This window comes from Nerophis lumbriciformis, linkage group LG11, assembly GCF_033978685.3.
Source record: "Nerophis lumbriciformis linkage group LG11, RoL_Nlum_v2.1, whole genome shotgun sequence".
In the NCBI taxonomy this organism is placed as follows: domain Eukaryota; kingdom Metazoa; phylum Chordata; class Actinopteri; order Syngnathiformes; family Syngnathidae; genus Nerophis; species Nerophis lumbriciformis.
In genome coordinates, this window is record NC_084558.2 from 16,130,455 (window position 1) to 16,157,143 (window position 26,689).

General features: G+C 39.2%; 1 protein-coding gene across 2 annotated transcripts in view; it reads left to right on the forward strand.

Moving 5' to 3' along the window:
• Positions 1 to 26,438, forward strand: part of LOC133610080 (urotensin-2 receptor) — a 117,628-nt gene extending 91,190 nt beyond the window's left edge. For both annotated transcript variants that reach the window (XM_061966137.1, XM_061966140.1), the window contains one exon: positions 25,292 to 26,438. The gene's annotated coding sequence lies outside the window, so the exon portion shown is untranslated. The remainder of the gene's footprint in view (positions 1 to 25,291) is intronic.
• Positions 26,439 to 26,689: the final 251 nt, after the last annotated feature.

Genomic DNA, 26,689 nt, shown 5'->3' on the forward strand with positions numbered 1-26,689 from the left:
CTGTTTCTGCTGCCATTTGTTTGTGGTGTGGGCGCCCGTGGCTGCTGGGTCTGGTGCAAGGGTGTGGCTGATGTTGTGACTGGTGGCAGCGCGCGCGCGTGATGGCTGTCGGGGCTGACGAACTGTGTATATGTATGTATATGTGTGTGTATGTATGTATGTATATATATGTGTATGTGTACATATGTGTATGTATATGTGTGTGTATGTATGTATGTATATATATGTGTATGTGTACATATGTGTATGTATATGTATATGTGTGTATGTGTGGGTATGTATACATGTATGTGTATGTATATATGTATGTATGTATGTATATTTCTGGGGGTACGCTCTGGGCCTGCCTGTCAGACGGGGGTCGACGCCTCAGGCTACTGCATCCGAACTGCGTGTCTGGAGCTCCTGGGTCCCGCTGTCCATCCCTTCCGGGTGCCCGTCTTGGTTGGGGCCTGTTGGGCCTAGTCCCTGCGTCTATTGTGGTAGCTTGGTGCTGCAAGGTATTCCGAGGTGCTGCGAGTCGGCCAGTTGCTGGGGTAGTGACCTTGTTTGTCAGCATGTCTGTGATCTTCTTTTAATTCTTTCTTTTTATTTTTTTATTTATTTATTTATTTATTATTATATTTTTTTTAATATATTTTATTAATATTATTTTTTAATTTTCCCCTCCCTCAGGGGGGGGGCTCGGCAGGGCGGTTGCTGGTTGTTCCATCTCCATCGTTGGGGTCCCTGCGGGTGGGGTGGGTGGTTCCCGTGGCCCTGTGCCTGGGTGGTCCTGCGGCGGCCGATTTGGGTGGGGTGGCCGGGGGATGGCCTCGCCGCGCTCTCCGGGGGTGGGCTCGTGGGGGCCCGGTTGCCGGTGGGGCGGGGGCGGTCTTCCCGTCCGGTTTGCGGACGGGAAGGTCCCTCGGGCGGGGCGTCTCGCCTTTCTGCCCGTGTGGGGTGTGGTCTCTCGCTGGCTTGGGGTCTGGCTGTCCCCTGCTTTTCTCGTGCCCTGTCCTCTGCCGGGTGCGTCTGTCTGCGGCCTGCTGCTGGCCCTTGTGGGCGGTACGGTGGGCCGGGCTCTGGGGTTCCTGTCGCTGGCCGGCTTGGCTGCGTGGGGGCGGTGGTCCCTGGTTCCCTGGGCACCACGCCTCTTGTTTGTGGGTTGGGCTCTCGGGGGTGATGGGGCCGTGCTCTGGCTCCCACGCACTCTGGGAGTCGAATGTATTGTACATGCAAATTCACATATGCTCACATAAATCAAATCAAATCAACTTTATTTATAGACGTACATAGGTACCTACGCTCCCACATACATACACAAATACAGTACATATTTACGTACCTAATGTTCGTACATCCACACGCACATTCAATATACAAACATACACATACACATACTGTACATATACATTCACTGTACAAACACATATACACATTCTGTACATATACATTCATTGTACAAACACATATACACATTCTGTACATATACAAGTACATATGCAAACTTACACTCATGCACATAATCACGTTTCATCAAACATATATTAACGTTGTTGCCCTAGGGTAAACTGGGTGTAACACATGGCACACTGACAAAGCTTAACCTATTGTGACTATAACAATCTACAAGGTTAATGTAGGTTGCTTCTCTTTCTCCCCCTCCATTTTTCTGCATTCTTTGGTATCTCAAGTTATCATTACGTATATGTATTGTTGCATTTAAACAACTGTATTGTTGATAATAAAGGTAAATTATTGGTATTGTTCATTATCAATAGCGCTATTTCTATTGGTATTTGTATTGATCCATTTGTAGTGTAATAATGCTCATTGTCATTTCTGTATTATTTTTTATTTTTCGCTAACTGCTTATTTGCTATTACTTTTACCATCATATTTGTACATGTCATATTTGCTGATGTTGCTCTATTGTTGTTGTTGTTGTTTTTGTCTCTCTGTCTAATCCCCCTCTTGTCCCCACAATTTCCCCCTCTGTCTTCTTTTTTTTTCTCTTTCTATCCCCTCCTGCTCCGGCCCGGCTGCACTTAATGATAATATAAATACATTTAATAAAGTCAAATACAAATAAGGCAACAAGAGAAGTATCCTACACTTCTCTTTTGTAAAGTAAATCTGAACAGCCGACATGGGCATCTACATCAACTATATGATTTGCCTGAGAAGCTGGACAGGACACACAAAAAAAAAAATATATATATATATATAATAATTGGATTATATGATTAATCACATGAGTTAACTCGTTATTTTTGCCTGCCCAAATTCGGAAGTTTTTAGTTTGTTTTTCACGGACCAATACGGCTCTTGGACTTTACTTAAACTGCCAGTCGAGTAATGCAATAGTTATTGTTGATACATTTAAATGTATATACTGTGTCTATACATATACAGTATGGAATGTAATCAGACGTGACGTTTGTTGCATGAAGGAGTGCTCATTTTAGTTCTCCTTTTCCCCTATTTTGAATTTTTTATTTTTTTTCCAATGACCCTTTGCGTACCTTATTTTGTTTTCTCCTTGAACAAAATGCAAGTCGTATGCTACAGTACCGTGCTATAAAAGCTTGGTGGGAGGTGTTAGCGCATGGAAAGCTTCTTCTGATCTCTGCTGCTTTGTTGGGCTTGTTTAGACTGATAGAAGAGAGTGCTGAGTGTGTCATGATGTCAGTGCTGTTGTAACAAACACCTCCAAATGGAGCACACAGTACAGCACTGGATGAAAGTCCGAACTTGGAGCCAATTCTCAGTTTACTGCTCACTATTCATCTGTGAATGTTAAATAACTTATTTATTTAGAGCAGTTTACAGGGTGGTATGAGTTATCCTAGTTGCGAGTAATAAATCTGCTTTTTACTCCAAAGAATGTGACACATTTACCCAAGTTCTAATTGTATAAATGATACATCATCAATATGATTTCCACGTATGATAGCGGAACAAATTAACTAGCAAGGTTGATAGATTTCGATCTCTGAGGGTGTGTAGTCATAATAGCAATACAAACACAGTGACATGTCATGTCATTAAATAAGGAAATATAATTATGCTCGTTCACAATTTATTACAATACAAATTAAAAAACGGTCAAGTTGATAACACTAAAAATACCAATTGGTAAACAAAATTATAGGTGAGGGTACAGCCGTAGTGGGTCAGTGTCCTGGCTCCGCCCACTTCCACGGCGTCCTCCTGCACACAGAATTAGAACAGAGGCAGGCCACGGGGATAAAATCAATCAGATAACACGGAGACGCTCTCCGGGCTGACGTCACACTTACACGCAAGGCAGGGTTTTCCCTGCCTCTGCTGTAGTTCCGCATAGAAGTATTGGGTACGCCCACCCTCCTCGCCAGTCTCTCGTGGGACCTACGTGGCCGTACTCGTCCCGTCTCGCTTCGCCTCTTGGTCGCTCCAGGGCGTCACCGCAGGTCTCTGGGTCCCGATCGCTCCTGCTCACAGAACCACACAGCCATCGCACAACGCACAACGCACAAGCCGCAAGCCCACAGCCCAAGGCAGTTGAACACCCCCACAGATCCACAATGCACAACACTTACTTCGGAGGCAGAGTTTCCTCTGCCCCTGCGTGTTGTGGGCTTCTGGGGGTTTGCTCCGGTAGCCTGCGGGGTCTGCTGTGTAGTCCTGGGGATTCCTTCCCAGCCTGCGTGCGTTCACCCGGTCGCCCTTGTCAAGCCTGTCGATCCTCCTGGTCGCTCTACCCAAAGCCTGTCGAATGCTTCCCTTTTAAATGTGTGCAGTCCTAATGCTCCACAGGTGCGTCTGATTTCAGATGCCGTTCGATTGGGCACTTTGGTTGTTAGGGGCAACAAGCTAAAAGGGGCAATGTCTTAAAATACCAGCAAAGTCCGCTAGGAGTAAAAACATGCAATTAAAAATACAATCAAATTCCACAAAGTGTAAAAACATGCAATTAAAATCCACAACAATAAAAACACTCTAAGACATGCATGGCAATGAAACATAAAAAATAAAATCCCCTACTTGTGTCCCATCACATCCACATATACATACAGAATTATGTAGTACAAATTTGGCAGATTGTGTCTAAAATTTAATCAGTTGTTCCTTTTCCAATTTCAGTACTTTTCCTGAACGTTAGATGATAATCCGTGCATAACTTTTTGAGTTGTGTTGCTCATGCTGAATTCCTGTTGTATGGAAAGTTGGAAGGTTCCTAGTCAGAAGTTGGATGCACGAAATCTTACTAAAGTGTAAATTACCTTTTTTCATGAGGTATATGCGTGCTACATCGCTTATTTGTTTGTCATATTCATCCACTGTGTTTGAAGGTTAATGGGACCTTATATTAGTCCGGAAGTTATTCATATTCAGACAAGGCGCTTTTTTGATGTGGCCATCTTGATTTCCAACTTAGTAACTAGAACGCTCATAACTCGGCTGTGACGTCATTCCCAGCTCTAACTTTCAAGGTAAATGCAACGCAGCTCAACCAACTATCAAACCAACCAAACGATTACATCACCTCCTAATAAAGACATTCTTCTTTTTCCAGGTGTTTGAAGTTCTCTTGAAAAAAAGACCTACGCACATATACTGTAGCAGACTGTATGACACTATTACAGTTTAAAAAAGTATAAAAAATATATATTTAAAAAAGGGGCTCGAACAAAAAAAATTTTCCTCAATGTAGCTCGTAAAACAAAATATTTGCCCACCCCTGGAGTAGGGAGAGAAAACATATTAGAGGGGCTTCGCAGCAATTTGTCGAGTTTACAAGATCAGGCTGACCATTTTACTATTAAAGATGAAGGTGTGCCTTTTTGGTTATGGCTGAACACAAATAAAAATAAAGTTTGTATATTGAATATATTATGTATTTTGTAGTGCTCAAAATTATCATGACATTCTAGTATGTCAATTTGACCCCAACTGTTCTTCAGAGAATAACTTTGAGAGTTTGAACCCTGACATTGACATCATAACGTGAACTGCTCATGTACTCTGGTGACTCTTTGATTATGAGGCCTTTGCACATGGGGGAAAAATATGCCCCTCACCGGCTAACGCTGCCATGTGGGTGATAAGGACATTTGGCTGCCACTGCTGGAACGGGACAGCGGCACAAATGAGAAGGGAGAGTTGTGGTGCAAGGATGGTAATGAAGGAGACAAATCACTGAGAAGGGCACACGGCCAAATGCATCGCAATCTCAAGTTAACAGGTGTTCAATGAACAAGCGGACAGAAGGCTGGAGGGGGCGCTGAGTCGTACTGGCTTCTATTTTCTGTCCTGTGCTATTTAAACATGACTCAATTGCTATGGGCCTTGGGGACAAGGAGGACAGACCCTTTCTAAGCCCCTCAATCTCCACATGTTCCTTAACTGATTTGGAAAGGAGAGGAGAATTAACGCCTGTCAATACAGACTAACACTTGTGTGAGAATGCTACCATGAAACAGATCTCAACATATGATTATACCTACGTTCTATATTAAAGTATCGAGGGTTTAGAACAGGGCTATTCAAACAGGGGCCTGCGACCTGGAATGAGAATTCAGATCAAAACTTGGGAGAAAACCATTTTTGCAGTTAGCACATCGACTGATCCTTGCATGGACATTTAGCCTTGCTAGCATACATAGAACACTAGGGTCCAAATTGGTGATTTACACAACGCAAGCGTTCCTCAAGGCACCTCTTTAAATCCTCCCATTTTTGGAAGGTACACAATTGTTTTGCATTGTGATTTATGTATATTTCAAGACTTCTTTATATTTTTAATTAATCATTAATAATTAGTGTTTACATTGAGCAAAGAGCACAGTCTACAATGTCAAATTTCTTGTGTGTTAAACATAGCAAATACAGCTATGTTTTTGCTATATTTGCAAGGTGTTTCTCTAGCTTATTTACTTCAGATGCAGTCATTTGCTCATGTTCTGTAGTTACAGTTGTGCCGTTAGGGGTGCATGTCTGATGCAAGGGCTGTTTAACACCTTTCTTACGTCACGACTCTGGAGACCGATGAGCGTTGTCAGCAGGTTTATTGACATTCAAAAGGTGTTAAACAGCCCTTGCATCAGACATGCACCCCTAATGGCACAGTGAAACGGCGATGCAACCTTAAACAAAAGATATATGCAGTATTTCTTCGAAAATAACCACCATAAAGTACGTGCTGGCACCGTAGATTTCTCTGCTTGGCTTATGCAACTTCCGGTCAATAAAGTTTGATTCAAAATACACACTTCTCAATGACGTAGTAACTGCCATGACCACATGATGGCGACAAATACACATGTAATGTTAATTACATAACAAGCTTATTTAAGCACAACACATTTCAACAACAAGAGTTTACAACTTTTAGTTGTAACAGAACACTCCCCGCTTGGCGTGGATAAACGCCACAAAAATTTATGGAAAAAACAGATACCGGTACCTCTCATGAAATAATCAAAGGTATAATCTCTGAGATGGGTCTGGTCAACACCTTTGTATCATCTGACCTGACTACCCTTAGCTCTACTGAACGCACTTTGCCATCTTTACTTGGGAACACCCGAGTTACACATTTCGGGGAATTTGGCTGTCTTTGAGTACAACGACCGAACCTACGCTCACGTTAAGCTGGCTAGAATGCCACTTGTGACGTGGTTGGAGAGTGGGAAGGAACTCCTTCTTCCACCTGTCCCAGAAGGTGTTTGACAGGTGCTGGACTTGGCGCCACTGGTGTTTGTAGAGGTCTGACGCTGTAAAGTTGCCAACTGGAGCCTTAAGAGGGGTTACCTTTTGGGTTATAAGAGTAGCCGGGGTCAAAGTGAAAGGGTCACTTGGGTCCGATGAAACAGGGACAAGGGGTCTTGCGTTTATAATAGCCGCCACTTCTGCCATAAAGGTGGCACGCACTTCGTGAGTGAGTTTAGTAGTCTTGAGCTGGAAAAACATTGTGTCCAATATTTTCCGGGCAAGTCCAATCACTCTTTCCCATGACCCGCCAAAGTGGGAAGCGCGTGGAGGGTTAAAAGTCCATGTACATCCGTGTTCTTTAAGGTAGGTTTGTACAGCTGTGTTGTCTAAATTTGAGGGGATCTTCAGTTCTTTACATCAGCGTTTCTCAAAGTGTGGGGCGCGCCCCACTGGTGGGGAATAGAGACATGACAGGTGGGGCGCGAGGAACGGGAGGAAATTTCACTTTAAATTTTTTTTTTTATTATTATATTCTTAGATTATTTTTTTTACTATGCTTTCATTTTCTATACACACTGTAAATCACTTTGTGATTCTGTCTATGAAATCCGCTATATAAATAAATGGAAATTACCGGTACTTATTTTTACTGTAGGCTTTAAATTTCTCGGTAGAAGCGAAAGTTTGACAGACATAGCAACAGTAACTAATGGGGGCGGGGCTAAGCGGAACAAACTTTTGCGCGGATGGGTAGCAGGCTAATGTGTGGATCACAATTACACAAATATATACATTTGTGACTCGCACTTCAAAGGTCGTCGAGCCAGAGCCAGCGCCTGCAGAGAAACAAAAATGTGACGGGCACACACTGTGTCATTCACCGGGAAGCACTCGCGTCAAGGCAGCTCAGCCCCGAACTCAATGAGGTTTTAACAGATGTTGTGAGCGCGGTCAATTTGATCAAAACACGACCACTGAAAGTGCGACTGTTCTCTGCACTGTGAGGAAATGGGAGCTGATCATACAGCCGTGCTGTTTCACAGTGAAGCAAGGTGGCTCTCCTGGGGGAAAGTGCTGTCACTTGCCCTGTCTTGCCAAATGCATAGCTCCTCCTTTTTTGTTTGCAAAGATTGTAAAGTGGCACTTTTATTTTATTTATTATTGAACTTGATGCAAGTTATTTGATGTATTATTGAACTTGATGCAAGTTATAACACTTTTTTTTTTTTATTATTGAACTTGATGCAAGTTATAACACTTTTGTTTTATTTATTATTGAACTTGATGCAAGTTATAACACTTTTTTTGATTTATTATTGAACTTGATGCAAGTTATTTGATTTATTATTGAACTTGATGCAAGTTATAACACTTTTTTTGATTTATTATTGAACGTGATACAAGTTATAACACTTTTTTTGATTTATTATTGAACTTGATGCAAGTTATAACACTTTTTTTGATTTATTATTGAACTTGATGCAAGTTATGACACTTTTATTTGATTTATTATTGAACTTGATGCAAGTTATAACACTTTCTTTGATTTATTATTGAACTTGATGCAAGTTATAACACTTTTATTTGATTTATTATTGAACTTGATGCAAGTTATAACAGTTTTTTTATTTGTTATTGAACTTGATGCTAGTTATAGCACTTTTTTTTATTTATTATTGAACTTGATGCAAGTTATAACACTTTTATTTGATTTATTATTGAACTTGATGCAAGTTATAACACTTTTTTTGATTTATTATTAAACATGATGCAAGTTATAACACTTTTTTTGATTTATTATTGAACTTGATGCAAGTTATAACAGTTTTTTGATTTATTATTGGACGTGATGCAAGTTATAACACTTTTTTGATTTATTATTGAACTTGATGCAAGTTATAACACTTTTGTTTTATTTATTATTGAACTTGATGGAAGTTATTTTATTTATTATTGAACTTGATGCAAGTTATACCACAGCTGCACAGTTATTTTATTTATTATTGAACTTGATGTTATTTTATGTTATTGAGTTTGAATGTATACAACTTGATGTTCAATAAATTTGAAAATGTTAAAGCTTGGCATTAGCGCTCTGTTGGGGTGATGGGGGCAGGTGGGGCTTGAAAACTCCCCCTTGTCCAAAGTGGGGGATGACAAAAAAAAGTTTGAGAACCACTGCTTTACATGCACTGACAAAATTGGTACCTCTATCAGAGCGAACGCTTTTTACAGGTCCTCTTACTGCCAGAAACCGTCTGAATGCATTAACAAAGCTAGAGGTATCGAGAGACTCTATCACCTCAATGTGAACTGCTCTAATACTCAAGCACGTTAATAAGACAGCCCACCTTTTATTTTGGATAATACTTCCTCTTGTGCGCTGTGAAGACACAAACCATGGGCCAAAAACATCTAAGCCCACATTAGTGAATGGGTCCGTTGTAAGACGGTCTGGAGGGAGGTTTGACATTTTTTGTGTACTCATAGAGGCACGAAGTCTTTTGCAGGTTACACAATGATAGATGATTGTGCTCACCTTTCTCTTGCCACCTACAATCCACCATCCTGCAGAGCGAACAACTCCTTCTGTGAAAAGGCGCCCTTGGTGTTGGGTCTGCTCGTGGTAGTGCTTAATGAGAAGAGCTGCAATATGGTGGTGGCCAGGAACTATGAGTGGGTTCTTTTCACCTTGGCTTAAGTTCGAATCACAGATGCGACCTCCTACTCTAAGAAGTCCATTTTCATCCAGGTAGGGGTCTAGGTTTTTGAGAGGACTGGTTCGGGGTAGTTTATCATGTTTTTGCACACACTTCAATTCCTTGGCATACACATCCTGTTGTACTGCTTGAATGATTATGTTTTGGGCTTGGTTTGACTCGTCCACAGTGAGTCCTGTCTCACAGTAGTGCCAACCACGGCAGTGATTGGTTTTGCTTGGCAGTGATTTGAAGTTATGTATGATGTGCAGTAGTCTCGAAACAGCACGCTTGAGAGACTTCCATGTCGAAAACTTGTTGAATCTGTCAGAGCCAAGTTGTTTGGTTGAGATTGTGGTTTTGAGTGTAGACACCTGTGGTCTGACATCAGTCTCCGTGCAAGGCTCAACAAGTTCAAAAGAGTCATTTGAGGGACTTTGATCTTGGAGCATGAAGTCAGGGCCAGTGAGCCAGTTAATAAGGGGTAGCTGGTAAGCAGGAACAGAACGAGTGGCGTGATCTGCTGGGTTCTGGCTGCTCGGTACGTAATGCCATTGGCTTGGTTGAGAAGATTTGCGGATTCTCGTAACACGGTTAGCCACGTAGACATAAAATATTTTTGTCTCGTTGTGGATATAACCTAGAACTACTTTACTGTCTGTATAGAATGCAGTGTAGTCTATTTCAAAGCCTAATTCGTCTGTGAGAAGATCTGCAAGCTCGACTGCTAACACAGCAGCACTAAGCTCTAATCTTGGTATGGTCTGATCTGGGCGTGGTGCTAACTTTCCCTTACCTAAAACAAAGCCTACTTCACAGTTCCTAGCTGCATCTGTTACTCTTAAATAGGCCACTGCAGCTATAGCCTTAGTAGATGCGTCCGAAAATACCAACAACTCTTTTTTGTGTAGTTGTTGAGGGAGAAATTTCTGTGTACACTCTGGGAATGGTCAAGTTGGACAGTTCTTTAAGTGAGTCTTTCCACAGGGTCCAAGACTCTTCCATTTCTGAGGGCAATGGTGCATCCCAGTCTCCATTCTCCACCGTAAGTTCACACAGAATGGACTTTCCCTGTATGGTTACTGGTGCTACAAAGCCTAATGGATCATAAAGGCTGTTTATTGTTGATAAAACACCTCGTCTAGTAAAGGGCTTTGTCTTGTCTGACACTCTAAAGGTGAAGCAATCTTTCCTTAGGTCCCAAGGGAGACCCAGGCTACGTTGCATGGGAACTGAATCAGCTTCAAAATCCAAGTCCTTTAGGTCTTTGGCATGATCTTGTGAAGGGAATGCTTCGAGTACCTCTTTTCTGTTAGCTGCTATTTTATGCAGTCTTAGATTTGAGTTTGCAAGTGTGTCACGGGTTCTTTGTAATAAGGACACAGCCATTTCAACAGTGGGGAGAGATTTGAGTCCGTCGTCTACGTAGAAGTTGTGTGTGACAAACTGCTTGACATCTGGATCACAATCTGGCTGGTTGTGTAGAACAGACTGATGTAAGCCGTATATGGCCACTGCTGGTGATGGGCTATTCCCAAAGACGTGGACTCTCATCCTATACTCTACAATGTCTTTGGAAATGTCATTGTCACGAAACCACAAAAAACGCAAGTAATTTCTGTCTTGTTCTCGAACATTGAAACAGTAAAACATCTGTTCAATGTCAGCTGTGAAGGCAACAGCTTCTTTTCTGAAGCGTATTAGGACACCTAACAGTGAGTTGTTAAGGTCTGGGCCTGTCAACAACACATCATTTAGTGACACATTCTTGTACTTTGCGCTGCTGTCAAAGACGACCCTAATCTGTTTGGGCTTGCGAGGGTGGTAGACACCGAATAGTGGCAAATACCAACATTCCTCTTCGTCTTTCAGTGGAGGGGCAAGCTCTGCATGCTTGTTTTCAAATATTTTGTCCATAAACGTGATGAAATGTTCCTTCATTTCTTCTTTCCTTTCAAAGCTCCGAACAAGAGACATTAAGCGGTTCAGGGCATGCGGTCTGTTGTTAGGTAGTTTTTGACGTGGCGACTTGAATGGTAATGGAGCTGTCCAGCTCTTGTCTGGGTCCTTTTGCAGTCCTTTTTCCATTATTTTCAAGAAGGCTTTGTCCTGAATGGAGGGTGCGATGTAATTGTCATGTCTGGTTTGTTTGAACACATTACATCCTAAATGATCAGGTTCACAAGCGCTATCCACAAGTTGAGTGCTGAAGCTGAATGGAACTTGTATCTCACAATGTCTCTCTATTACGTTAAATACATTGGGGCATGGCTCAAACATTGTAGGACGCCCCTTCTCAGTTGTATTTGTGAACAGTGTCTTCACAGCGAGAGTTTTGTGGACATCAGCTAAACACACGTTTCCTACTATGACCCACCCGAGGTCCAATTTTTGAGCATAGGGTGCGTTGTTAGGGCCACTTATCTGTTTACGGACTTTGTGAACCCTAATAACATCCCGTCCGAGAAGCATGAGTATAGGGGCATTAGAGTCCAGGTCAGGGATGAGGTGAGCTACTGACTTTAGGTGACTGTGTTGCATAGCTGCACTGGGTGTGGGAATTTCATCTCTATCGTTTGGGATATTTCTACATTCAATGAGGCTAGGCAATGGGATGTGGACTGAACCGTCTATGGCTGCCACTACATATCCTGTAGCTCTCCTGCCCATTGTTTCTTTAGTACCAGCACATGTCCTTAGTGAGTAAGGGGAACTAGGGCCACGGTCATTGAACAATTCAAAGAACTCAGGACATACTAACGACCTGTTACTTTGTTCATCATGGATGGCACAGAGCTTTACTGCTTGTTCAGGATGGCCTGCTGGGTACACTTTAACAAGACTAATTTTAGAGCAGGATCTGCCTGCTTCGTTCATGCCACAAACCTGTGTGCACTTGGATGTGATCTCCTCCGACTTAGCGGAGTCACATTCCCCGCCATACTCTGCTGCAGGTTCAGTTTCTTTAAGCCAGGGTGCTGGTCCTGGGTGAAGAGCAGTGCAGTGTTTTTCATCAAGACACTCAGAGCACTGTATCTTGACCATACAGTTTTTTGCAATGTGTGTAGATGAAGAACAGCATTTGAAGCAAATGTGGTTCTCTTTTAAGAATGCTTTTCGATCATCGAGTGTTTTCATTCGAAATGATCTGCACTTCGAGAGGGGATGAGGTTTCATGTGAATTGGGCAAAGCTTGTCGCTGTCTACAGCTTTGTTTGCCGTTCTATGTGTATCTAAATTGTAGCGGGAGACTACATCAGTTTTGTGCACTGAAATTTATTTTTGTTTATATGCTCTCCATGGCAGTTTGTCGAGTTTGGGTACATCAAGGAACGATGTAAAGTTAAAGCTGGGGTCATTTCTTGAGTTAGCTTCCTGCGTTACAAAGTCTACAAAAACATTGAATGGTGGGAAGGGGACACGTTGTGTGCGTTTGTATTTAGCTCCTACTGTGATCCATCTTTCTTGCAAATTGAAGGGAAGTTTCTGCACAATTGGATTTAATCCTCTTGCGGTATCCAAAAACGCAAGACCAGGAAGGTCTCCTTCAGCTTTAGCACTCTGCATTTCCATGAGCAGGTCACTAAACTTCCTGAGTTTTGTGTAGTCTTTGGATGTGATTTTGGGGAACATATCAATTCTCAATCACTTCAGCTGAGCCATAACATTACTCAAGCCTGTCCCACATCATATTGAGACCTTTGGTTGGGATGTTAATGTGAATGGATCTGATTTGTTCTACATGTTCAGAGGATTCTTTGCCAAGCCACTTTAACATCAAGTCCATCTCCTCACTTGTTGTTAACTCTAATCCATGTATTGAATTTTTAAAGGAACGTTTCCAAGCTCTGAAATTTTGAGGCTTGTCGTTAAATTACAGTAGTCCTGTTGCTACTATTTCCCGGCGAGCAGAGTATCTAATGAAGTCACTCACATTAGAGTTTTTAGGCTCTTGGCATGAAGGCCGGACATCATGGAAGTTGGATGCTGATACCTGATCTGACCAACTTGCACTGTAATTGTTATGGATGTGAGGAGAGGAGGAAATGACTGAGGGGTTTTGGAAGTTTTTAAGATCATTAGGAGGGCCAAAGGGAATTTGTTGAGAGTCACTTTGTTTTGTTGGCTGAAGTAATTGATTGCTAGTGAGCTTTGACTTGCTCTGAGGAGCATTTTCACATTGTGATGGCTGTGTAACAATATCTTTTCCCTCTTTTACAAATTCTGCTTGGCTGAGGACATATTGCTTTGTACGTTCAGATGTGACAAAAGAACAAGGATTGGTGCGTGCTTCTACCTGTGTGATTACAGCTGTTTCTAATGCCTCTGCTTCAGCAATAGCAGATGCAACATCTTTTTCATGTTGAAGAAATTCAATAGATGCTTCAATTTTAGCCTTTTCTACTTTTAAGTCCATTTCTTTTGCTGCAAAACCGAGGCGGGCTTTGGCTGCCTCAGCTTTCGCTCTTGCCCTAGCTGCTGCAGAACCTGTGGAGGAGTTCGTCGAAGCCTCGGACCGAGTCTTTACGGATGACGCCTTGCTGGACATGGTGGGGTGGACTAGATGATGACTGCTGAATCACTGCTGTATGCCGTTTGCGTTGTAGCGTTGTGGCGTAGTAGTGGTCAGCTTCACTCTAGCGTGCGACGACTGCGTTACCTCTGTCTGCTTGGATGCCGCCGTTTCACTGTGCCGTTAGGGGTGCATGTCTGATGCAAGGGCTGTTTAACACCTTTCTTATGTCAATAAACCTGCTGACAACATTCTGTTACAACTAAAAGTTGTAAACTCGTGTTGTTGAAATGTGTTGTGCTTAAATAAGCTTGTTATGTAATTAACATTACATGTGTATTTGTCGCCATCATGTGGTCATGGCAGTTACTACATCATTGAGAAGTGTGTATTTTGAATCAAACTTTATTGACCGGAAGTTGCATAAGCCAAGCAGAGAAATCTACGGTGCCAGCACGTACTTTATGGTGGTTATCTTCGAAGAAATACTGCATAGGCTATTCCAACAGGGGCCTGCGACCTGGAATGAGAATTCAGATCAAAACTTGGGAGAAAACCATTTTTGCAGTTAGCACATCGACTGATCCTTGCATGGACATTTAGCCTTGCTAGCATACATAGAACACTAGGGTCCAAATTGGTGATTTACACAATGCAAGCGTTCCTCAAGGCACCTCTTTAAATCCTCCCATTTTTGGAAGGTACACAATTGTTTTGCATTGTGATTTATGTATATTTCAAGACTTCTTTATATTTTTAATTAATCATTCATATTTAGTGTTTACATTGAGCAAAGAGCACAGACTACAATGTCAAATTCCTTGTGTGTTAAACATAGCAAATACAGCTGATTCTGATGTTAGTAAGGTGTTTCTCTAGCTTATTTACTTCAGATGCAGTCATTTGCTCAGGTTCTGTAGTTACAGTTGTTACTCCCGCCGAGGTCTTAATCAAGGCTCAAGTTGTTCGTTTTTCTCAAACAGACATTTATTTTCAGCCACGCCTTCTCCTCGTCACAACGATGCCAACACAATGCCAAAATAATGCCGTCAGAACTAATAAATAAGAAAAACAGAACTTACAATTAGTCTGACATCCAATAACATAAAACACATTGATTTCACATACATATCAAAAAGAATCATACCTCATTGGCCTCACAAACTCAGAGGGAATAAAGTTTCTTTCCGAGCCGAGACTCCATTAACCTCTTCCATTTGCTGTCTCATGCTGCTTCCCTTTTTTCCGTCACATATTAATTGTCCCCCCAACAATGTGACCAAACCGGAACAAAAAATATGTTCCTCTCCAATTTACATGAGTTTTGTAACAAAAATAAAGTTAACTTATACTTGCATGAAATTACCAAAGAAAATACATTTTTAATCACATTAAATGTAAATATGAACCTATATTTATACATTGTATTTATTTACTCTAACCAACTATGAAATTATATAACATATATACAATGTGCTTCTGTCAGCAGCTACAACAGTAGTTCCTCAAGGTTACATTTCAGGTCCTCTGTATTTCATGATTTGGGCTATTAAACTGGTGGCCTGCGAGTTCAGTTTGAATAAACAAAATACTCAAACTTTTTGCAGCAGAATCCCAAAAACACTAAAATGCTGTTGACTGGCTTTTTTGCATAAGGTTCTTAAAAACAGCAGCGTGCGCCTGTAGCCGACAACATATACAGACCATAATCAAATGTTTATTGTAGATGATGTTGGCTCTCCGGAATATGCAAAATAAGACTGATAGTGAAGGGAGAAGTCCACCCCCCAGTCTTTAGCTCCCTGGAAATGTAGCCCCAAAACAATACATTTTAAATTATCCCTAGTTTAGAAGGTACAGATTTCATGAGATAGACTTTTAGCTCCTTGAAGGTACAGATTTCATGAGATAGACCTTTAGCTCCTTAAATGTTTTACCAAAATACTGTACCACACTGGTCATCTTTAGTCATATTTCTGGCTCTTTTACAAATGAGTCGTCTTTCATAAGTTAGACAGAAAAGAATAGTTTAGGATGAATTTAGTAAGTTAGTTATCATAACTAATGTTCTGTTTTCAGTAGATGGATTTGGATCTCCAAATCAGTTGATTTTATTGTGGTAACTGTTTTAAGTCCTGTTGTCTTGCACAATCTCTGACTGTTAAAGAGCCTCTACAGTCATTGGCCAGCCTTTTAGTCACATGATTGGCCAGTCTACACATCAATCAGTAAGTTTGTCTTTAGAATAAAATGTTGTTTTTTTTAAATAAAGTGTGTCTGGTGTCAGCTACTGGAAAAAGGTGATTGCAAAAAGTCTGAAACTGAAAGGTAATTCACCTTTTATATGTTTTATTACGTGGCTATTAAAATTATTCTATCCGTATCCTGTTAAATTTGTTTTAATGCTTTTCACTACATTAAAAGTATGCTCAATGTCTTCAAAACATTCATTATATGATTGTTATGGTGATGAAAACCTCTCAGACTGACACAGGAACATAATCGAACAGTGTCAGATCCACAGTGTAAATATATCTAGTGGCAATAAAAAAGGCTTGTGTGCATGTTTGTCCGCACAGTTGTGGTTTTGGTGAGTGGCCACAAACACTACAGTGCACTGTGTCAAGTGTCAGTGTCAGGTTTTTGCAATGCCAAAGCACACTGGGGCTATTTTGGTGAGTGTATCAAGACTATTGTAGCAGTAAAACTCAACGGTTCCATTCTGTACTTTGAGATTCAAGTGCTTAAGATTTATGTGGTCAGTAGATGCACGCTTTATTTTTATGGCCCCGTTACAGTCTTTATTATTACTCTTGTAACATGCTTGTGGAAAGGGCTGACTGCAACCTACTGAGTATTCTGATCTTTATGCTCTAGCTTTGGCGATGTTAAAGTTCTAATTTATTATTCCTACTTCATGGAAATTAATTTACCACAGCCTGGCCCAGAAACATTTAACATTGGGGTTACTGTGTTACTCTTGGCAACCAGAAGTAGATTGGCCTATTTGAGCCCGAGTGTGTGACTAAAAGACACAACCAACAACAATGCAGTTTACACTTTTATAATTAGATATTAAGAAATCATGTATTATGTTTCACATTTTCTAAAGAGTTTTTATTTTCATTTGAAAAAATCATGTATAAACAAAAATAAACAATACAATAACAATAAACAAAAACACTTCATTAAAAACTATGGTAACACTTTAGTATGGGGAACATATTCTAAATAACAAATACTTAATTAAGAGTTATTTGGACACTATAGGGGAACATATTCTAAGTCACAAAGACTTAATTTACAGTTATTTGGTTAGGGTAAGAGAGTGAGGGTTAGAGTTAGGGTTAGGGTTAGTAATGGTGAATATGTTCCCCATACGAAAGTGTTACCGGCTTACTGGTTGTATAATAAGGCCATGCAGAATAAGTACTTAATGACTAATTAAGAGCCAATATGTTACTAATTTGCATGTTAATAAGCAACTAAATAATGGTGAATATGTTCCCCATACTAAAGTGTTACCAAAACTACAAATCAGTTCAATCTATTTGTCATGATCCGGGCAGCGGATCATGTTCTGTTTAGTTTTGTACTCCATAGTTACTGTTTTGTGCACCCCTGGGTTTGTTTTGGTTACCATGGGTGCTGATTGGTTTCACCTGCCTCTGATTAGTTTTTGGCACGCTCACCTGCTGCCGAGCACTAATCAGAGAGCTATTTATTCACAATGTTCGCCACACACTGTCTGGCTTCCTTGTTTGCTGTAAGCAACAGTTACGTTGGTAAGTCCCTGTTTTCTAGTTCATGCATACTGTGCTAAGTTTTTGCCTCAGCTTCCGTGGGCGATCGGCACGCATCCCTTTTGTTTGTTTCCTGCATGTTTGTACTGTGTATGATTTATAGGCAACAAATCATATCCTACCTGCCCGCTTCATCCGGAGTTGTCCGTCTGCATCCTGGGAGAACGACCACGCATAAACATGCGACCCAATCGTGACACTAATATGTTCAATAGTTGTGTTTATATTCCATTTAATGTACAACGTTTGAAGGAAAAGTTCAACAAAAAGGTTTAGGTCCAAGGAGAAAAGAAAAGTCTCTGATATCTCCTACAACAGAGAAGCCTATTCAAAACTGTTATGCCACTTTAGATTTAATTGACAAAATTAAAAAAAACACAATAAAAGAGCAAAAAGTGTGAAGAAATAAATGTTTTTAGGCACTATAGCTTCGGGGAAAAGGTTCCGCTGCAATATAAACTTAAATATTACGGTCTTCTTAGAAATATGGCAGAGTTCAAAGTGATGCTAAATTTGCAATTATCTCGATGGGCTTTTGACCGGACATAGCTGCGATGCTGTTAAACCGAACTAAAACTATCCAAAAGAACCTGTTCACTCACTATAATTTCATGCATGAGGCAATTCATTCCATAAAAGTCGTACTAGCAAACACCTGAAGAGCCCGATGATAACGGTGATGATCAGGTGACTGGTCGCCATAATTTCCCCAGTTGTTTTGGCCCTAAACAACCACATAGTGTTTATGCCACGGGCTGGCCCTGTTTAGTCATCCCTCATTTATTGCGACCAATTGGTTCTAGGCCTGATCGTGGTAAACGTTTTGTGAGGTAGGATTATTACTAATAAATCAAACATGTTCAGTTAGAGCATAAAAAAACTGAAAGTTGTTTTTAAACATAATTAATTATAATTAGAGCCCGAAACGAATGAAGTAAAATCCATATAGTCACATTTACATTTGTTTCACCCAATTTACCAGTTTTAAGTAAGTCCTACTGTCGACTCCAGTTCTCACTGGTAGCCCGGTGGATTTTCCAAGCGTCATTAGCCGTGTTGTTAGCGTTCCATGTTTTTAGCATTGTGAGTCCTGTGTTGTCATTCCACATCCTTAACGCCAATGGCTCATCAATGTCATGTGGAGCTGTGTTATTGATGTCGACAATGAAGCGCATCATTAGAGTTCATCTCCACTTAGCATTGCCCAAACAGCTGATGATAGCTGTCTTGTTAGGATTAAGTGGCACACTAATACTGCCATGTCTCGCATCTTGCCTTTTGATATTGCTCACGCCAAATGCTCACCAATGTGGAGATGTGTTATTGATGAAGAAGATTCCGTGCATCAAAAAGTTGTTTTGCCAAAAGTTGTTCAACTTGATTGTGGCGGTAAAGCTACAGTATCGCCAATGTTAGCTGTCCTGTTGTTATTAGCAGTGTTCAAGTCACAACATAATGATAGAAAATAAGAAAAATACTGCCCTGTAAAACATTCAAGACTTAATTTCATAAATAATTTAGGCCCAAAATATGTAGAATGTGCTTTATTTACTTAACCATTGGGGAATTCCTGAATATTGTGAACACTATAGGTCCCACAAACAGAAAGGGTCTGAGTTAAAGAAGCCTTAAAGCTAAGTCATAAATTAATAATTTAGTTTTTTTTTTGTTTTATGACCTTTTGTCAAAATTGTCGACGTTTATTATTTGTAATAAAAACACAGACTGAACAATATTTTCCCCAAAAAATTTCAATCATAAAATGTTTTGGAGCATTGACCATTTTAAATAAAAACTACATTATAAAACCATTGGACCCTAAAGGGCCCCACTCACATAAGTGTTAAAAGTTAGTAATATTTTTTTTTCTTTACTTTGAATGCTAAAATCTCTAGATCAACTTTAGAATAATCCGTTGATATTAAGTTTTTGTTATTCTGAGTTTTTGTATGTTTTATACCGTTTTTGTCAAATACAAAACATTTATTTGGTATGGCAAAAACAAATATGTTGCAATATTTTCCGTCCAAAAACTCAAAAATCAAATATTTGCTGTGAAGTACACTGAACAAAAATATAAACGCAACCCTTTGGTTTTGCTCTCATTATTAATGACTTGAACTCAAAAATCTAAAACTTTTACTGTATACACAAAATACCTATTTCTCTCAAATATTGTTCAAAAATCTGTCTAAATCTGTGTTAGTGAGCATTTATTTTTTGCCAAGATAATCCATCCCACCTCACAGGTGTGACATATCAAGGTGCTGATTAAACAGCATGATTATTGCACAGGTGTGCCTTAGGCTGCCCACAATAAAAAGCCACTCTTAAATGTGCAGTTTAATCACACAGCATAATGCCACAGATATTGCAAGTTTTGAGGGAGTGTGCAGTCGGCATGTTGACTGCAGGAATGTCCACCAGAGCTGTTGCCCGTGAAGTGAATATTCATTTCTCTACCATAAGCCGTCTCCAAAAACGTTTCAGAGAATTTGGCAGTACATCCAACCGGCCTCACAACTACAGACCACGTGTAACCACACCAGCCCAGGATGTTCACATCCAGCAGGGTCACCTCCATGATAATCTGAGACCAGCTACCCAGACAGCTGCTGCAACAATTGGTTTGCATAACCAAATAATTTCTGCACTGTGAGAAACCGTTTCAGGGAAGTTCATCTGCATGCTCGTCATCCACATCGGGGTCTTGACCTGACGACTGCAGTTTGTGGTCGTAACCGATTTAAGTCGGCAAACGCTCACATTGGATGGCGTATGGCACATTGGAGAGGTGTTCTCTTTACGGATGAATCCCGGTTTTCAATGGTCAGGGCAGATGGCAGACAGTGTGTGTGGCGTCGTGTGAGAGAGCAGTTTGCTAATGTTAACGTTGAGGATGGAGTGGCCAAAGGTGGGGGTGGGGTCATGTTATGGGCAGGCGTATGTTATGGACAACAACAACAAAGTGCATTTTATTGATGGCATTTTGAATGAACAGAGATACCGTGACAAGATCCTAAGGCCCATTGTTTTACCATTCACCCGAGACCATCACCTCATGTTGCAGCATGACAATGCATGGTCCCATGTTGCAATTATCTCTACACAATTCCTGGAAGCTGAAAACCTCCCAGTTCTTGCAAGGCCAGCATACTCACCGGACATGTCACCCATTGAGCATGTTTGGGATGCTATGGATCTGTGCTTATGACAGCATGTTCCAGTTCTTGCCAATATCCAGCAACTTGGCACAGCCATTGAAGAGGAGTAGACCAACATTCCACAGGCCACAACCTGATCAAATCTATGCGAAGGAGATGTTTTGCACTGGGTGAGGCAAATGGTGGTCACACCAGATACTGACTGCTTTTCCGCCTCCACCCCAATAAAGAAAAAAAAAACGCACATTTCAGAGTGACCTTTTATTGTGAGCAGCCTAAGACACACCTGTGCAATAATCATGCTGTTAAACCAGCATCTTGATATGCCACACCTGTGAGGTGGGATGGATTATCTTGGCAAAGAAGAAATCCACACTAACACAGATTTAGACAGATTTGTGAACAATATTTGACAGGAATAGGTATTTTGTGTATATTGTAAAAGTTTTACATCTTTGAGTTCAACTCATGAAAAATGGGAGCAAAAACAATTGTTGCGTTTATATTTTTATTCAGTAATAGTTGGGGCCTTAAATAGGTCAATAATTCACAACAACATTGATTTTGATTCATAATCATTGTTTGAGCGTTTTAAATAAAAACATTGTAAGACATTTGGACCCTTAAAGGTCCCACTCATAATTATATTGGTTGATTTTTTTACTTTAAATGCTTAGATCTGGATGTCAATTTCAGATCTATTTGATGATATTAGGTTTTTAGTCCTTTTTTTAATGTTTTTGCATGTGTTTCTCCTTTTTTGTATGGCAGAACCTAAATTGTTGCAATATTTTTCGTCCAAAAACTAAAAAATCAAATAGTATTAATAGTTGGAGCCTTAATTTGAAAAAAACTGCTGTGTAGTCGAACTAATATTACTCTAAGTTTAATGAGATAGTAGCTTCATTCATTCATTCCTACATTTTCTACGGCAAATCCTGTTCGGAGGTTCCCTCAGTTGTGACCTCTAATTTACTTTTAAGCCCCTGATATATGATATATTAAGGATAAATGAGTAAGTATTTGACAAAACAGGCATCCAGGCTCATCCACCAAAATAACAGACCATTAAAGTTGATGATGGAAAAATATGTACTTACACGCCAATCATTTGGAAGGTATTAATTCATACATTTCTATTTATTTTATAACCTTTGGCAACTACTAAGATTCATCACTCCGTCAATAGCGTTACTAAATATACGATGATTACTAAAATGTGAATGCCATACTATATTTATGGATTAATTAACACACACTGAGTGCAAGGCTGATGATTCATGTGTGCTTGTCACTGTGTAATCATTTTCATTCACACCACAAACACATCAGGACTTAATGTGGCTGATGTGTTGTGACAAAAATCAATGCTCCTGCTCTATTTATTTAGCTACTTGCCTGCTTTAGCCCACAGGACACGTTGCTATTATGGAGTATCACCTCTCACATTGTCAGGAAAAGTGGATCAATAACAAATTTAGTGGCAGTTATTACACAGTCTGATTTGAAGATGGTGTGACCACCAAGCAACAAACGATACAATACTTCAAATGGAAGACCATGTTTGATTATTGTACAATGACATATTTTACAGCATTAGTTTATTCAGATTGTTGCACACTTAGTATCAGAATCAGAATACCTTTATTGTCATTGCATGGAAACAACAAAATTGAATAGCAATCCAGCTTAGTGCTTTTAAAACAACCTACATAAAATACTCTTAAGACAACAAACAATAATAAAAACATTTAAAAACATAATAACAATTTTAAAATCATATTGCACAGCAGATCTCTATCAGAGTTAAGCAAGTTAATAAAGTGGTGAGTGTTCAGGTAAGTGCAGAGTTTAGGGCAATAACAGCTCTAGGATAGAAACTATTTTTCAGTAGTTGGAGCAGTTTGACTTCAAATACGCATGTAAACAGGTAAAAAGAAGCACTAACAAAAAATACAAACTCTACCCATTGGCCATGATGTAATGACAGCACAAGTGCTGCATCACTTTTTTCCCCCTTAAGATATGAATGCACTATTTTGGCAGGTAATGGTCTAAGTCATCACAATATTAACTATTGTGATGCCCCTAGATATTATCCAGCACTGTTATGCAAAAGTTTGCAATAATAAAGTAATAACTATGACGGTGCCAATGAAAAATGTATTGTAATTTTTGTAAAGGCAGATTTTTTTGATGCAGCTCTTTAATCGAAGGTACGGCACACTGCATTACTAATAATCCTTTCCTCAGGCAGCGTTACATAAAGTATAAAAAGTTTAAAGTTGTACGATGAGAAAGTAATTTTATGACAATTACAAATGATTTTGCAACAAAGTGAATGTCAAAGTCCAGCAATAGTTCGCCATCAGGTGACATCACATAATGTTTATTACCGTATTTTTCGGAGTATAAGTCGCACCGGAGTATAAGTCGCACCTGCCGAAAATGCATAATAAAGAAGGGAAAAACCATATACAAGTCGCATTGGAGCCCGGCCAAACTATCAAAAAAACTGCGACTTATAGTCCGAAAAATACGGTAAATAATTTTTTCAGTTTGTGTTGCTATTTCTTAAGAACAGAAAAACAATCACATCAAACTTTTCATGCTGATAGTGTTGAAAAAAAAATCAATATATGTATATTAAAACATAGAAATAATGTAGGCTATACATATTGTCACACGTTTTGTTTAGTCACCATTGTTTCTTCCTTTTTAGTCGTATCGTAATATCACACCTTGTTTTTATCATAAAATTATGAATTAGACTTAGACTTAGACTTCCTCTTTATTGTCATTCAAATTTGGACTTTACAGCACAGATAAGAACGCAATTTCGTTACATAAGCTCATGGTAGTGCAGGATAAAAAAAAAAGCAATAAGGTGCATATATAAATAAATAAATAAATAAATATAAATAATATATATATAAAATAAATAAATATATATAAATAAAGAAATAGATTACTGTACAGATAAATATATTGCATTTTTTCACATGCGTCCACGTTTATGGATGCGTGTTATATTGTCTTTTTTATTCCAGCGAGTTAATCCATTGTGGGGGGAGTTGAGGGGATAATTTAATTATGATGCGTTCAAGAGTTTTACGGCTTGAGGGAAGAAGCTGTTGCAGAACCTGGAGGTTCTGCTTCGGAGGCTGCGGAACCTCTTTCTAGAGTCCAGCAGTGAAAACAGTCTTTGGTGGGGGTAGGAGGAGTCTTTGCAAATTTTCTGAGCCCTGGTCAGGCAGCGGTTTTTTGCGATCTCCTGGATAGGAGGAAGAGGAGTCCTGATGATCTTTTCCGCCGTCCTCACCACTCTCTATCAGAATCACAATCAGAAAAACTTTATTAATCCCCGAGGGGAAATTACGATTTTGAACTCAATCCCACTCAAGAGCAGACAAACATTACAGGGAGACAGAACAGGATCGCTGACGGGTCTGCCAACTTCTGGCGGCCCTTACAAAAAAGTTGAGAAACAGGTAAACGCTAGGGAGGGGGGTGGATGAGAAAGAAAAAAAAATCAGTCTAAGCCTGGGCCCCTGGAGAGGGGGTCCAGACTGAGGCCAAGGGGAAAAAACATCATAGCCATAGCACACATAAGCATGTGTGTAAGAGGGAAACATCACAGAACACAAAGGACATTAAAGACATTAAAAGTGCAGATCTGATGCAACCAGCCATTTCTGCATAAAGCTACGAAAAAATAAAAAAAATAAAAAAAACATAAACACTGTGGTGGCCTCTGCGGTGTTCCACACCATCGTCTGCTGGCATGGGGGGAGCATGGCCAGAGACAGGAGCAGACCCAACAAAGCAACCAAGAGAGCCGACTCCAATTATGACCTTATTCTTATGATTTAATGACATTATTCTCATCATAGTAATCCTGTATGTTTCTAATTGATGATGAAAACATTTAATATTAAATAGTTGGATATAATTTGTAAATATAATCTAAAAGAAAATGTTTTATCACTGTTATTCCAGACAGTTATAGTTAGATAATTTTCATACCATATGATTTTTCTCATAGAATTATATTATTCTCATAATTTGATAACTGTATTGTCATCATAGTAATAGTATATTTATATCTTAGAGGTGTGATAAAAACATGTATTACTAAAAATGTTGGATATGATATATAGATATAACAATCAAAAACATGTTTTATCACTATTTTCCTCAGGGAGTTATATTTGTATAATCTTATATTGCAATGTTTTTTCTCATAAAATAATGATCTTATTCTCACGATTGAATGATTTTATTCTCTCCATAGTGTATTTTTTACGTTTATCCTTTAAATTATTATTCCAAATCGTATGTTTTTCAGTGAGTCCACACACAAATGTTATCTATTGATGTTTGTGTGCTCAAATCACTAACAATGTTGTTCATACTATTTATTGTCCTTGATAGATATGACGGGGCTGTGCTGATGGAAGAAAAGGAAAGGACCAAAGACAGACATGAAAGAAAAGGACCAAGGACAGACGGATTTTACTATCTTGGCCTTCACAATACAGACAAAATCATAGGAAACAGGATGAATAGCATGTACATTAGCACATATATAATTAAAAAAAAGCCTGAAGCTTTCAGAGTCTGTGTACTAAAATGAGTACATGCATATTCAATACCCGTAGTCGTATCGTACCTTTCACCTTTCATCGTACCTTTCCTATGAATGAAACATGGCTAATATGTTTATGCTAACTATGTTTACCTTCTGTGCTTCTTGTTATGCAGCATGTGAGTCTGCATGCAAAATTGTCACAAATTGTCTTTAGGTAATTAAAGTTAATTCTGTACAGAGTTACAACAGAAGACACAAAGTTGTTTTTGGTTTTTAATTAGGCTGAAAAGACATGTTTATCCTAGTACTTAGGCGTCAAACAATGCCACCATTATCCTCTTCAAGCATAATAAAGAATTCCATTTAATTCATCTAAAGATATTCTATGCGAAATCACAGTTAAATATGAATATTACAATGTGACGTTCCAAGTGTTTAGTTAAGGATTGCATGCATGACTCCTGTTTTAAATGCAATGTTTTAATGTGTGTACCATAATTGTTTCGCATATCATAGCTACAAAGGCATATTACGACCACATTGAAAGGAAAAACATTATATATTATTATTATATAATATTAATGGTGGGACTTGATTCACAACAACTTGATTTCAAAAATGTATGCAATTAGTTAGCAGCTTTGTAATGAACTCTTTGCAATTCACATTTATTTAAACAGCATTTGACACATTTTTTTTTTTTACTTAAACACATTGCAATTGACAGACATTTATATGGATTTTAATACATTTTCAGTCAAAAATATAAAACATTTTGACATAATTTTTAACAAATTTTAACCTTTTAAAGACTCTTTGTAAACTCAAACATTTAGTCAGTGGGTTAGTCATGGGCTTACTTATCTTGGCTCTGAACTCTGTGCTTGCTGCAAAGCATATTATATTTGGTATTGTTGTCTTGGAGTGTTTGCATGCTCGCTTCCATCTTTCCGTTGTTTTGTTTTTAAATAAAAACACTCTAATGTTAGCCTCGCAATTGCTGGTGGTGTCACACATTGCTTTCATCAACCATAAATGTATTTTAACAAGTATCTATTATAATAAAAATATAATAAAATGGTCGCAGACTTGTTTGAAACTAAAAAACAAAACTACCACTAATGAAAAATAAATAAGTAAATTATGTAAATATATAATGTACATACAGTATACAGCATCTCACATCTTCTAGTTTTCTATTATAGTAAACTATATTTATTTAATGTGTAATATTCCAAAAA